Genomic DNA, 15,485 nt, shown 5'->3' with positions numbered 1-15,485 from the left:
CAAAAAACAGGAATGTCCCAGTTTTTTAATTTTGAAATTCTAGTCAGCCTAAGTTAGCATACATGTACTATCTTCTCCAGACCACGTGCGAAACTTTAGCAAGTAAGTGTTTTCTTTTTGCTGTTAAAATGCAATATTAAATCTCTATGCTACTTTTCCCAAAATATGTTCACCTACCTTGCAAGTCATCCACGCTTCCCTGGTATTAGCGTTGTCCAAATTTAGAAACTTCAGGTCCCAATTATTAGACAAAGACATAATCAGGCTATGTCCAGGAGTAGCCTGTACACACAGCAAACTTCTCATGAAGAAAAGTTTACTGTAACATCACATAACAGGAACGTTTAAGTGCAGTTAAAAAAAAAAAACATGAACAGGTTTTCAGTGGTTTTTAATGTGACCTATATTTCAGACTAAGCTTTTTTCATAACCTCTTTTGAATTGGTGGGTGGTGGTCCTGTACAATCTGTATGCATGTGATAAGTGTGCAACTATTCTTTCCTTTGCAGAATGGTCCCTTCTGACACGCTCCAGTTTTGGCCAGGTCTGGGTAAAAGGACATTGTTTGGTGTTTAGCTATTCCACTGGAGCTTTTGTGAGCCTATTTTTAAAGCTAAAAAGTGCTCACAGTGAAGCTGCAATAGGGGACACAAACTGGTGATCCATAATGCTTTTGTGGAGGGTTGACAGAGACTGCTAGAAGCCCAAAAAACTCACAAAAAATGTAGTCTATTTAAAGCTACAAAATTAAAGATGCATTATGTAACATTTCTGGTGAGGGGTTTGGCATCTGCTTGTCTTCATGAGTAGGTCTATACTCTGCCTTGAATGTCCCACAGTATGGCATTAAACGTATCTTTCTTGCTTTTTTTTTTTCAATTACCGGTTCGTTATTGCTCAAAAATTACCATGAATAACATACATTCTCACTATGAGCTTGTAACTTGGCCTTTCATGTGATTACATGCTTACATTCTGTGGAATTTGCCAGACAAAGCAGTATCATCAGAGCCTGTCCTCCAGAAAATATACGTATGCACCTTTATGTCAGTTAAGATTTCCACAGTGTGTAGGTGTTGTTTCACCTGACCATTGGCATGTTTTACGTCAATTAGACATGACAATATTTCCCGTGATGCATTTGGTGTGACCCAGACTTGTGTCTAAGGTACACTCACCCGAGAATTCAGCAAACACATTAATGAATAACTAATCTTTGCAGATGCATGAATCTACATATCAATGTAATCAGAGGGTGTTGTGTGCATGGCTATTTCTAGTAGACTGGCTGAGAGGTTTTCAAGTATGCAAAGCCTCTCTCTGCATTTATGCTAATAGGGCTTCTTTCTCCAATGTGAATATGAACCCAGCTTAAAATGCACTTGTTTTCTGGTTCACCTTTAGGAGAGCAGGCAGTCTTTTCAATCTGTATACAAACTGCACGTGTCTGTTTATATGCAGAGGATTTGTGCACTACAGCAATGCAAGATGACAATTTAAAATTGCACACATGCGGACATGCTGATGGAGGTAATATTTTTACTTCATTATATTGTGTGACACAGCAAATATAGTGTTTATAACTGGGGATGCATCAATCCACCTTCTTCAGTTCCAATACCAATTCCAATATTATCGTTTTGAATATCTGCTGATACCCGATATTAACTGATACCAGTGTAGGAAAATTGCATTATTTCTTAATAACAAAATTAACTTAAGACAAAACTGATCCAAATATGTGATGTAGCTGTTATACATTTCTCAAATGACCATAAAACAACTTTGTATGAATAAGCCAGTCTTATTACTAGGGGTGTCATTTTTAATCTCTAACTTTACTGTTTCTGTATGCGAGTCGCTTTATTATAAAATCTGTTTTTATGTATTGTTGGGACAACAACAACACACACACACACACACACACTCACACACACACACAAAACACATTTATAATTTTTTTTATTTCGGTAATTCCACTCATTGCCGGAAACCCACACAAAACGCGCGCATAAGAGCGATATAAACATCATGTTAAAGTTGGCGGCGTCAGGTCGAAGAGCCAGTAGAACAGAGCAGCGCACAGGTAAAAACACATTCGTGTCTTGGAAATTATTCTCCCGACGTGAAATATAAAAGAAAATAACAAATATAATATCGCCTGAAAACAACCTGCATAGGCTCATGGTGTCTGCACTACTGTCCTATAATGACCTGCCACATGAGGGGACACGCACACAAACACAAACACACACACACACAAACACACACAAACACACACAAACACAAACACACACAAACACACACAAACACAAACACACACCATCATCTTCATTAACCTGAGAACGCGCGGACCACGTTTCCTTCCGTAGACACCGCGCGAACACCGCTGTCCTCCTGTGAGCCGCGTGTGGACCGTGTTTTCTCAGGTACGCTGCGTAAACCGCGCTTCCTCCTGTGCGCCTCTAAACCAGAACTAACACCAAGGCTAAAACCAGGACTAAACCAGGTCTAAACCAGGACTAAACCAGGACTAAACCAGAACTAAATCCAGAACTAAAACCAGAACTAAAACCAGGTCTAAACCAGGACTAAAACCAGAACTAAAAACCAGAACTAAAACCAGGTCTAAACCAGGACTAAACCAGGACTAAACCAGAACTAAAACCAGAACTAAAACCAGGTCTAAACCAGGACTAAACCAGGACTAAACCAGAACTAACACCAGGACTAAAACCAGGATTAATCCATTCCAGGACTAAACTAGGACTAAAGCAGGTCTAAACCAGGACTAAACCAGAACTAAAACCAGGTCTAAACCAGGACTAAACCAGGACTAAACCAGAACTAACACCAGGACTAAAACCAGGATTAATCCATTCCAGGACTAAAGTAGGACTAAAGCAGGTCTAAACCTGGACTAAAACCAGTGATCTCATATATAAAGCATTTCTCTATCAATAATATTTTTAATATGGTTAAGGAAAGATCTTTTTATTGTCTTTAAGTAGACAAAAGTTATTATGTTCAGATTTCCTCGTCTTTGCTACTTTACAGCAAACAGTTTCTTATTCATGGAGACTTGGGCTCAACAGACAATTTGGAGAGATTTGTTAAACAATAAATGACTTTATAAAGTCACTTTTTTTAATCTATATCAGTCTTTTGATCTGCCACAATAATGTAATAATGAATTTAAATGAAAATACCTCAAATTGAAGGCTTTTCTCAGCAATTTTTAGGTGAGATTAAAATGAGATTAATTAGATTAATTAATTACAGATCATAATTAATTAATCTCTCAATTTTTTTAATCGCATGACAGCACTACTTATTACATCAATTTATATGTTCAAACAGGATACAGGCTGAATCGATATTTGGAAGTGATATCTGATCCTGCAAATTTTACATTATTGGTGCAGATATCCAATACCAGTATTGGATCAGTGCATCCCTAACAGGCATACAACCGCATACAATTTTCCAATACATACTTTCAAAAATTCTAATAATCCAGATACAGGACTCAAAATGGAGCAGCACACTGTATTACAGTCAAAAATGTAATTTGAATAGTAATCATAAAATTACAAAATATGCACTATTTAGGTAATATGGTATAATCAACTACAAAAAAAATTGTATAGTTTAGAACAGACCTTATTGATCCTTCTTAGTTTAGCAGTTATTTTTCTTTCTAATGTTAAATCTCGAGTTTAAAATGTGCACGGTTAATTGAATCCTTTAAACAAAAATGCAGCACTTATCACAATTAGATTTGATTTTTTTTCCCCAAAAATGTGCCACTCTATTCAGACACTGATATGAAATTGTAGCTAAGAGCATATTTACAGCTAATAGCTAATCATACATTCAGTTTGCTTTAGCGCCTCTTGTCTTTGGTCACGGTTTGTAACATCTCCCCAAAGTGCCAGAGGCTTATGAGAGAGTCATTGTAGATTACAGCTTGGGTCAAACACTGAATGCAAATTAGGCTGAGGAGCAGACCAAGTGAATCACTGAAAATAAAAATCATTTGGATGCAGAATGCATCTGCAAAAGAGACAACGATGCATATCTTGTTCTTGAAATAGTAAAATGTTTTTGATTGCATAAGCCAATGAATTCTGGATTTAACAATTATAAGAAATTACTTTTAGACTTAGTGAGGGGAGAAATGGCTTGCAGTGGCTCTTTGTGAAATGGCCTGATGAACAGCTATAGTCAATAAACTCATCTTATACTCATATATACCAGGACCATGCAATAAAAATATGTCTTCAGAATCTCTACTATTACAACCTTAATCTTAATGAATTAATTCAAACTAATATTTTTAAGTAAAGTATGGGGCTATTGATAAGAAATTATTGTAACACTAAAGCTACATAAATATTTAGGTCACAATATAAACATAAAGACCAAAAATAATAATAATTGTGACCATTTTAGAACCAAAACTAAGGCACTTCCATTCAATCTATACTCCAAAATATGTTGGAGTCTTACTGTAGAAGAATGCACAGTTGTAAACTCGTAATGTTTCTCACAAAAATTTGAAATCTCAACATTGCAAGATATGAACAGTTAGAAAAAAAAAGTATTATACATAGAAAGGACTGGTTATTTGATACTGAGATAATGAAATTAAAAATACAAATTCATTGATATTCAAGCGAAATGACTTTGTCATTTGTTATATGGCATATTATAATACATTATTTGCACAACATATGAAAATAATTACCCAATTGCCCCACACAATTTGCCTGTAAAGCACCAGTGTATAAAAGAATAGACACACTTGACTTCTCTGAGCTTTTTACGCAAACCCTCCATGTGCTTGATTGTACAGGATGTGATGGTGCACTATTATAGTGTTCAGTGTACAGACAGGACAAGGCTTCAGCTGGAGGCACGTTCACAAAGACCTGCATCCTAAATAAGTTCTGTCAGATTAGGCTGCACACACTTAGCAGCTGGCTCCTCAGGACATTAGCTCAGTCTACACTGTTTATTACCGCCACAGAATGATAGCAAAGTGAAGGTGAGAAGCAGATGAGGGAGGAAGTTTAAAGGGGAGTTTTACTATGAAATCATACTCTTAACAGTCTGTAGGCTAGAATGGTGCAAGCATAATCATTTGACTTTAGAGTACAAGGTAAAGGGGGCAGATATTACAAGTCTATACTTCTTTGATTCACATGAAACATTATAATTTTATTTTCATCTTACATGAATGAAACAAATAAAAAATTAAAAATGAAATGAAAGGTAGGTAAATATATATATATATAAATATATTAAATCTACTTTGCTCCTGTCTAGTCAGAGTAATATGTCAAGAAGGGCATCTGACAATTCACTGAAACACATTATCTATCTCCAAATTTCATACTAGATCTGCAGAGAGGCAAATAGTAAGAATGCTTGTTTTCAAGGTATTTTCGAGAAAAAATAATACCTGTAATTAAATAAATGCAAACTTATGGTTATACTGTGGAGCAATACCATCTCTTTGGAGAGAGGCAGGGGGTGGATCCTCCACTACAAATTTTACATAGTGTGCCTTTATGGATCTAGTCCATCTCCATTTCCATTTCCAGTCCATTTTGAAGTGTTATTGACAGAAATGTCTGATTACTATTTTACATTCTAACATTGTTAGTTCTAATGTGCCTTTTTTGCACCCTTTCAGACACCCTTTCAGCACTTAAGTCTCTCCAGCCGGATAAGGTTACACTTCAAGACGATGTAAGGAGAATGTAATTTCTGTTAACGCAATAGTGATGCTAACTTTTTAAAGTGTTATAAAACTATCCCGGTAGCTCTAGTGTCTGATTTAGTGCACACACCAATGTTGATGTGAGTATTTATGACATATTGTTTTATGCATATGTGACCAAGTGACCTCCACACGTGCCTTGCATGCATTATCCCCACCACATTTTCACTCAAGTTGTTCTGCCCTTGACTGCACTTCATGACTATGCAGAACAAAACTCCCACAAATTTAAAATGCATCCTAAATTTATGAATGCCAATGCTATCATCCACTGAAATGTACAGTGTGTAACTTTTTGGAGGTGGCACATCACTTGCAGGATTGCATTGAAATACAAAGTTAAAATTATAGTTGGAAACATTCTCCATAGAGATAGATAAGTTTTATAACATACTGAGGAACATTCAAACAAGCACATGAAGCACCCTCCTTCTGGCCAAAAAGAGTCTGTAGAAAGTTTGTAGAGATGCAAGCCTGCTCATAGAAAGGATGTATGCTTTTCTTTTTTAGAGCAATAAAAACAACCAAAATGGATAGAAAAATATGCTTTTATTTTAGTCTGGTTTTCGCTAAAAGTTGCATACTTTTGGCTCCTTCTGGCTCAACAAAAACGCAACTTTTTTAGGAGAACTGTCTTTGCCAAACAAGTTCATTCATTCCCTCACTCTCTTGATCTTACACAACCAGCTCGAGTGATGATTAACAGGGCCAGAACCTTGCGGACATGCTCATTCTTGGGGAAGGGGTGAATCATTGCGTTGATGTTTTGCATGCTTTCTATTCAGATGTGTCACCCTGGTTTTTGGAGGGTGCTCGTGATGGGTAAACTGGACCAGGCAGGGCCACCTCAGCTGTGTCCTGATGTGTCCGGGCCCCTCTGCAGGCACTGCCCCCTCCCTGACCTGCTCACTGACAGGTAAGACGTCAGTGCGTCAGCCTCCAAACTATACACAAGCATACAGGCAAAGGGATAGGCCAGGAAAGAGTAGAGGTGAGCAGTAGCCCACTTTTACTCTATTACACTTACTTCAGTAATTTTTTAAAGAAATTATTGGAGTAACTTTGGACACTTAGGTAATATTTTGTCTGAAGTAACAGTATTCTCACTTAAGTAAACATCTTGATGACTCTTCCCACTGTGAGTAAGTCTATAATTTAAGTTTTATGTTGACATTATTAAATTATTTGAACATTTGTGTTTCTTGTGTCTCTCTCAGATATGATTTAGTTATTAGCATTTTGGTGGTCTATAATTTGAATTTTTTTGTCCTTAAAATTAGACTAACTTTAAATTATAAATCAAATTTTAAGTCCAGGCAGTTACTCTTACATTTGCTCTTACTTGATGAATCTCTTTGACTACTACGTTGTACTTTCACTTAAGAAATATTTTGAAATAACACTACTCTTTCTTGAGTAATAAGAGTAAGAGTGGCTAATGCACTATATAATAAAGAGATCAGTGGTCGAAGGGTTTTGGTGGTGTTATATAGTAGCTTTACTGTCTGGCCTTTTTCAAGTTTGTCATGTTTGGTCTCTTCTTGAAGGTTATCTCAAATCTCACATCCACAGCAGCAGGAAATAGCATCATGCCCTGCAGTAGAAACAGATAGATACTGTACCTATCCTCCATCAACAGTGCATTGGGGTTATATGTAAAAGCTGAATCTGCCACCAGTGAAAATGCTTTAAAGGATTAGGGGTGTGTTTGTCATTGTCTTCTTGAGACCAAATAGATTTCATTCTGTCTAATCACATTCTCTGACTGAAATCAAACAGCAAATTAAAATGGATGTTCTCTAAATGAAGGCCCTAAGGTGGACTTAAAGACTGCAGTGGTCTGACATTGTGTTGGAGCCAGGTTCCTGTGCTCTGTCAAACACATCCTCTGGCAGGGCCTAATGCGGCGTGTGACACGTCGCAGCCGATCACTCTGCCTCACAGATGACCGGCTGCTTACGTATGCGCCGTGCACCAGCGAACCCACAGCCGAGCCACAGCAGACACTGTCAGGTGTGATCACGGTTTGAGCACCAAACTTGCTCTGAAGCTCTGCCCTCTCCCATAGTACTCCACACTGCACTGAGTCTGCAGAGTCTGAGCCTTGTGTTTCTGGTTCACCTGCTCACTCCCCTGAGTTGAGCCCTGATAACCCGACTCTGCTCCAGTCCAATGCTTCCCCTGCATCTCTGGGGGGTTCACTGAGATAAAGCCTCATCTATTCATACTCTGCTACATGTGCTCTGTGCAAGACTTGGATCGTTCAGGACAAAGATGTAAGCTTTACCTGCAGACACAACTCTTTCCCATACAGCCTTTTGTATTATGGCCATCTGAGACAATAATGTGAGTTCTGCTCTTGTATTGAACCTCTAGTCTAAACTGTACTGATAGAATGAGGAGTCTATATTTTTGGCCAAATATTCGGATCTGTCTCTTGGTTTCAAAAAGCTCTGGCTGCATGTTGTAGGTGAGTGTTCCCGCACGGCCTCACACTCATTACTTCAATGTGGACAGGCTTGTGGATGGCCACTGCTGCTCTGACAGTACCGATGCTCCCTGTTCCCTCTGTGTCACTATATAAAGACCTTTGTCTTTTAACAGAAAAATATACTTTGTTCCTTGTATTTTTCCAGACAAATTTATGTTCTGGCTGTAATTCAGTTCTTGCTGAACTGAAATTTCTTACCATTAATAACATTCAGGCAGTTACATAGCAGTGAATAAGTTTATTTTAAGAATATTACTTTTCCTTAAAAGTATATAAGAATGAGACTGGCAGATTTGATTGCTCAAAAAAGAAACAAGTTGAAAAATCTAACTTTTCTTACATCTCGTTTAGAGGAAAGCACAGACATGTCAACATTGTGCAGCAAGATTCTCGCGATTTTTGTGAGTTTACAAATTCATGAGAATCCATCTCGGAGTGCACCCACTGATTGGCCAGTGTACCAGTCACAGAGCAGCATTGAGGTTTGTGCAGAAGACAAAGGCCAAGCTCTCAAACAAAGTAAAACAAACATGGCGACAACAACAGACATACTTCAGATTTCAGTGTCAATACAAAAGTTTTATTTGTGAAAAACATGCAGAATGTAAGCTCTTCATGCATTTGTGGTCTATACTTTTCTCTCCACTGGATGTAAGAAAAGTTCAATTTTTTGACTGTTTCCGCTATGACATTTTGACCATTCAGATTCAAATAATCTTCATGATCGTGTTTTCCCATCGCTTTGAGCGAGAGCCGTTCCAGATTGATAATATATAGAACTTATGATACTCATATCAGTCTGGCTGGCATACGTCTGTCCTCACAAACCTTAATGCTGTTCTGTGATTGGTGCGCCAAGAACCTGTCGGCCCTATCGCACCAGCGGGCGCACGTCAAGATCGATTCTTGAGTTTGTGAACTCACTGATATCACGAGAATCCATCTAGCTGTACAAAGTTAGGACTTACTGGGTTTTATTTAAATCAATTAAAATTATACCTGCTCTTTAGTTGCAAAGTGATTTTTTATTGTATGGGCACCAGTCATGATATGACTTCACTAGAGCACTGTGCAAAACTGGTGACTTGTATTCCATCATAAGGCCTATGTAAATGTCACCGTGCTACCTATTATTTTTGACATCTCCCTTTTTGCTCTTTGCTTTTCAACATAAAAACTAGCGCTGGAGTAGATAACGAGTCTGCCCTCAGTAAACGTGCATCTGATGAAACAATTCTGACGGCAAAAGAGAACAAAAATCAGCAAGGAGCAGTTTTTCTATGCCGGATTGTTCTCTTTGATCTGGAGTGCAGTGAAAGGAGGGCATTATGTAACGTCTTGAGCACACACATGGCAGACTGTGTGACTGCCAAACACATGGGGGGAGCTGCAGCGCTGTGGTGGTGGTGGTGAAGGGGCGATGTGGCAAAGCAGAGAGCAGGCGAGAGGAGCACATCAGGAACAAACAGCAGTGAGGAGCGTGGACATGTTGGCAGATGCTCAGATTCACGGCAGTTGTATAGAAATTGCAGTTTAAATAGTTGTAATTGGCGATTTACAAATGTTGCAATTATTTAGGTAATGTAACGTCCTTAGCAGAGAACTAAATAGCTCGTTTACATAATGTCTTATTGTATATGTAACCTGTTAGATATACAAGTGTGTTGTTGAAATCTGAAGCTAACATACTAATCGATATACTAAAATTAGATACACATTTGAGTATCAGTGCTGAAAAGAATCACAAAAATAGAAAAATGTTGACATTTTTATAGTGTTTTATGAATGGTTTTAATCTAAATCCAATACAACCACAAAATGGAATATACTACTATATGTAGTGTTAAAATTATTATTTTGATTTACATTATATCGTCTAACAAACTGAAAGGAATGTTCAACAATTGCAATTTGAATGGCCATTATTGTCAGTTTACAAAGGCTGATGTTTCTTCTTGCAGTTATTGTAAAATTTGATATTGCGACATCCCTACATGCAGCCTAGATATTCAACTGTGTCTGGCCAGTTTGGTGCAGCAAGTGAATATTTCTTGTTGTTGGAAACCTATAAAGCTCCTGATATATTTTGTTCAATTAGCAAATTACAAAATAACGTGACATCCTCGGAAGAGATATAAAGACATGTGGTTTTGTTATGCTTGAAACCTGCTACCTATGAATGTGTGTTGCTAATATCTGTAGCTTAGAAAATGTACATCCATACACTAATTGATATACTAAAACTTGTATCAAAACTAGATTCTCACTTAAAGAAGTATCAGTGCTGAAAAGAATCAATGGTCTTTATTTATATCAGAATTAGAATTAGACCAAATGGTAAAATTTGAGAAACTACTATTATTTGTGTTAATTGTGTAGAACATTTCATTGTATTGTTTAAATAATTAAGTTTGAAATATTTGTATCAGTACAACGCTAGCTAGACCTCTACAAACATGTTCAAATGCATGTGTTTTAAATGTTCAATGTGCACTGTGTGAACTGAGTTTTAATTATGAAATAAAATGTACTAATCTAATTGCAATAATTGACTAAAAAAAAAATAATAATAATTAGTTTTCTCTAAAATCTTATACCCCTTCTAAGAGTTGTGTGTCACTTGTCTTTATTAATGCAGCTTGGCCATTCAGTTGTAATGTAGACCCTAACAAGCACTATAATGAGAAGCGGCCTTTATATCAGTAATGGTTAAAACATCCAGCTGCCCCAAAACCTTATTGTCTAAATTAATCCTTTTCTCCATGTTGTTGCAGATTAAAATAATTACTACATTGTGAGCTGTACATCTGACAAACATATTAGCTAACATTTGTATGACCTAATTGGATGCCATTCATTATCTTGTAGAGAAACAGACATGGTATTGAGCAGCAGATGGTCTTTTAAATCAATCATTTACTAACAAGTCATAAATATGTAACAATGCGAAAGGGGAGCCAAAAGTTCTAATCAGAAATCACACTGGCATTTAACTTGAGGGCAGATTTGGTTAAATTGTGGGTCAGAGATGAAGCCACTGAGACACTTGAGAAATAGTCCATACAATATGTCCTTCCAAAGCGTTAGAGTCTATTGAACCAAAAAGCATTTTACATATCCCATCTCCCAATAATTAAAGACTATAGTGGAATAATAGAGACCGACAACAAATTACACTTATTGCTTCTTATCTGATAATATCACATTAAACTAAACTACAGTACTACATTTTTAAAAAAGTTTAAATTCATGCATTTCAGTCTTTACTAGTCATACTTATCCATCCTTTGGCATGCATGAATAGAATAATAAGTGATACGTCTACTACAATTATGATTAATAAGGATTGCCGGTGTCATACTGATTAGCCTTTACACTAGAGGAGGGTAATTGTCTGCAAGGTAATATTGAAATTCTTGTTTTTAAGCTATGCTAAATTAGCATATCACGTACACGGTATATTTTAAAAGATGCTTCCAGGGTCATCTTTAAATAGATGGTATAAAGTAATAGATTTACAGTCCCCTTACTTCTGTTATGCTATACTTACACTCAACCAAGACTTTTACATTTTTGGCACATCTTGGCACATTTCAGATGGATATCATTATCCTAACCAGGATGCAATTTTTTTCCGTTTTTCCCATCCTTACTGCATAGCACATCAATGCACCGGCCCATATCACAAAAGCTATCATAACCAAAACAAGGAGAGAGTGCAGATAGACAAACGATTGTTGGTGGTGTGCAGCTGACGCTGAGGTGGCCTGACAGTCTGTTTCTGCGTATGGGAAGACTGTGATCTGGAGTGACCGCGTTGTCTTCCCTTCCCTCCACAAAGGTTATGCCATTGCCAGCAGTCCAAATGACACAATGAATGAGCCATGATTGGTTGAGCTGGAGAGCAGCTCATCAGGCTGTTCTTTGGAGAGAAACGTGAGACTCATGTAACAAGAGATGTCAAGATCATTTGGTTATCGATAATTGAGATTATTCAGATCACAGTATAGTCATAATGCCTGCTTTTTTAAAATTCATCCTTTACCCAGGTAGGTTTATTGAGAGCCAATTCTCATTTACAAAGACGACCTGGTCAACAGGGAGTAGCACAAGGAGTACACAATAACAACGAGCAGAACAGTGAATACACTGCAAACATGCAAATAAAACATCAAATCTTTCACACATAAAACTGTGAGTATGAAAAAGCCACTTAAAAGCAGGAGCACTCATCAGAAACTACATTGTATTACAAAGTTTTGATCATTTTAGAAGCAAAATTAAGTCATTTCACTTTAGGGCTATATATTGTGTCAGACTTATTGTCAATATCATATTGATATTAATACAGGGATGATGTGCATCCTAATACTTTTAAATCATGTTAATATATTTTTTCATGGCTGAGTTACACATACCTGCTACTGCATTAAACCTGAACTGTTGTGCTGAAAAAGTGACTTTTTAGTTCTGATATTAAGGCCATTATGGACATGAAATTCCAGTGCATTTTTCTATTCAGCAGGCCCTGTTTTAGGGATATGTCTTTATCAGGATATCGTATTGTGAGCTTCTCTGTAATAGATTCTAAAAAAGTTATCCTATATGTAAAAGTGCCGTTTGTGATGTTTCTGCTCACAATGACACCAAAATTTGATACTGCGACATGCCTTTATGTAATATAGCCCACATATTCAACTGTGTCTGGCCAATTTGGTGCTACATGTGAACATTTCTTGTTGTTGGCTACCTAACGTGAGGTGCAGATGTATTTTTCCCCAAATGACATGCTTGGTAATCGGGTGTGTTGTGCTGTCAGCTCTGGGTGCATGATCTTGCCAGCATGACTCAAGTCTGCCCCTGAGCTCCGTCCTGTGCCTTGTATGATCTATTTTAGATTCTTTTGCCCAAGGATGTGCGCGCATCCTCACAGCAAAACCACAGAAATAAAAGAAAAGAAAGAAAAAAAAAAAAAAAACTAGGGGCGAATTGGTGGAGGGGAGGCTAATGTTCAAATAATCTGCAGGCAATCATGCAAATTCCCCAGACATTGTGCACTGGGGGATGTTGTGGACGTAAGGGCCACAGCCTTTATTCAGGCAAAACAAATTGGGATTTATGCAACTCTGAGATTTTTATCTGCCTAATATGCAGGAAATATGAGAGCCAATATGTGTGACTCTGTATCAGACACTTTTTCACTTAGCCAGTAGTAAAATTAGGCATATACATTCATGCTATTGGATTATCATATCATTGATTAACTATTCATATCGGAGAGACAATAACAAACCAGATGAGTCTAAAAGACAAAAAAATATATCCTGCCTCCATGGGCTCTTGTTGCATTTTAAACCTCACTATGTTTAGTCCTGGTTAAGTCCTGATTAAGTCCTGGTTAAAGTCCTGGTTAAGTCAGGTTTAGTTCTGTTTAAGCGCTGGTTCAGTCCTGGTTCAGTCCCTATTTTCAAACCTAGAAACATGTTCTCAACTGCATGTGATTTTGTATTTGTTTAGCAGTTCATATTTCACTATTTTTTCAAATGGTAATACTCCTGGATGTGTTCATAATTTGCACATTGAACTGAATTTTGATTTTGAAATTTGTTGTACATGGTCAGTAACAACCCAATGACACAATAGTCAGATCTCATGGTGTGCGTTGACATGCATGAAAGAAATGTGATCAACAAAGAGACCTGGTAACATATATTAGTTAATGGCAATGGAGAAATTCAATATCAATCGGACAAACGTTTATTTGGGTTGAAAACGTTACGCAGCTTATCCAAGCAAACTCTGAAAAAGTTTTTACCTCAGTTTTCAAGTTGTTTTCAACCCAAATAAACGCTTGCCCAGTTGACATAATGAATTTCTCCTTTGCCATAGATTCTACCTGGACGACTGAGGGATTCTGCACATCTGTCAGTTAATAAATATAACACAATTTTGTCTTTGCCCATTAGTTTTTCATAACGTCCCTTGTCAAACCTGGCCTTGTGTGAACAATCAGAAAGAAATCAGATCATTCACATCTGATACAACTGTTTGACATTTCAGAATTCAGATAATGATCTAATTTTTGGTGTGCATGTAAACACAGCCACTGGTTCTGCATACATGTGCCTTGTCTGAAGCTGCAGCCCTCTGTAATACAGCTATAACAGGAGGCAGCAGTAGAGGGAGCGACCGCCATTGCCAAAGCAGATGTCATGCTCCTTGTGGCCTTCACACACTGAAAGGGGCAAGTCAAATTTAGCATGACCCCCATGTGCCATCTTGATTTAGCTAGTATTTTCACAATCGACCCACAATGTGTCTTGATATTTGTGCGTGAGCATGTTTGTGTGTGTATTAGCCTGAGCTGGAAATGTGAATCTCTTCTCTATAATCCCACCAGTGCAGAGCTCTTTGGAAGGCATGGAGCTGCAGAAACAGGGCATTGCTGCTTGTAAACGGAGGGGTCTAATCTTGCAGAGGCAGTAGTGCTGGAGGGGCTTCAAGCCATTTGGAGCAATAGAATGAGAGCACAAAACCTTAAGATTACCATAATATTCAAATTGAGTATAATTTGGGATATTTTTAACTAATATGAATGCATGAGCATGTGTATGTATGTGTGAGTTTGCAAATTGGAAAATAATAATAATCTGGCCTACATACTATTCAACCACTGCTAAGATGCCATGTGAGGTGAAACAAATCAGTGCTAAAGTAACGTGTTTACATATTGAATAATACAGTTATAATTGATAATAGCTAATTATGCAAAAAAGAACAGCAGCAGATCAACCTGATGATGCTGGTGCCTTTGTTTGATCTCCAGGGACAGAGGATTTTACACTGGCCACAGTAAAGGGCAACACTGCCATCTGTTGGACAATTGAAGCCCATGTTTACCGTACAGTTGAGTCAGACTGTGTTAATTTTGAGTCTACAATTGGATTTTATTTGTCATTATCAAACTTTTAACTAGCTGTGTTTGCATAACAGGAGCTGTGCCAACCAGGGAAAGTATATAGCAAATAGTATATGTTGTGTGTATGTAATATATTATCTGACTTCTTGGCCTATTTTTCTTTATAAAATGACTGTGTACTTAGCCTCAGCAATGCCTTAACAGCCTGATTGCTTGTTTCCTGAAGTGGCCATGAAATCACAGCAAACAACTTATCTGCTGTCTGGGCAATAAATATATTTAACTAA

Source organism: Boleophthalmus pectinirostris, unplaced genomic scaffold (genome assembly GCF_026225935.1).
Source record: "Boleophthalmus pectinirostris isolate CB_2022bp ecotype Guang Dong unplaced genomic scaffold, ASM2622593v1 HiC_scaffold_8, whole genome shotgun sequence".
NCBI classification, from domain to species: Eukaryota; Metazoa; Chordata; class Actinopteri; order Gobiiformes; family Gobiidae; genus Boleophthalmus; species Boleophthalmus pectinirostris.
This window is presented reverse-complemented; position numbering follows the sequence as displayed.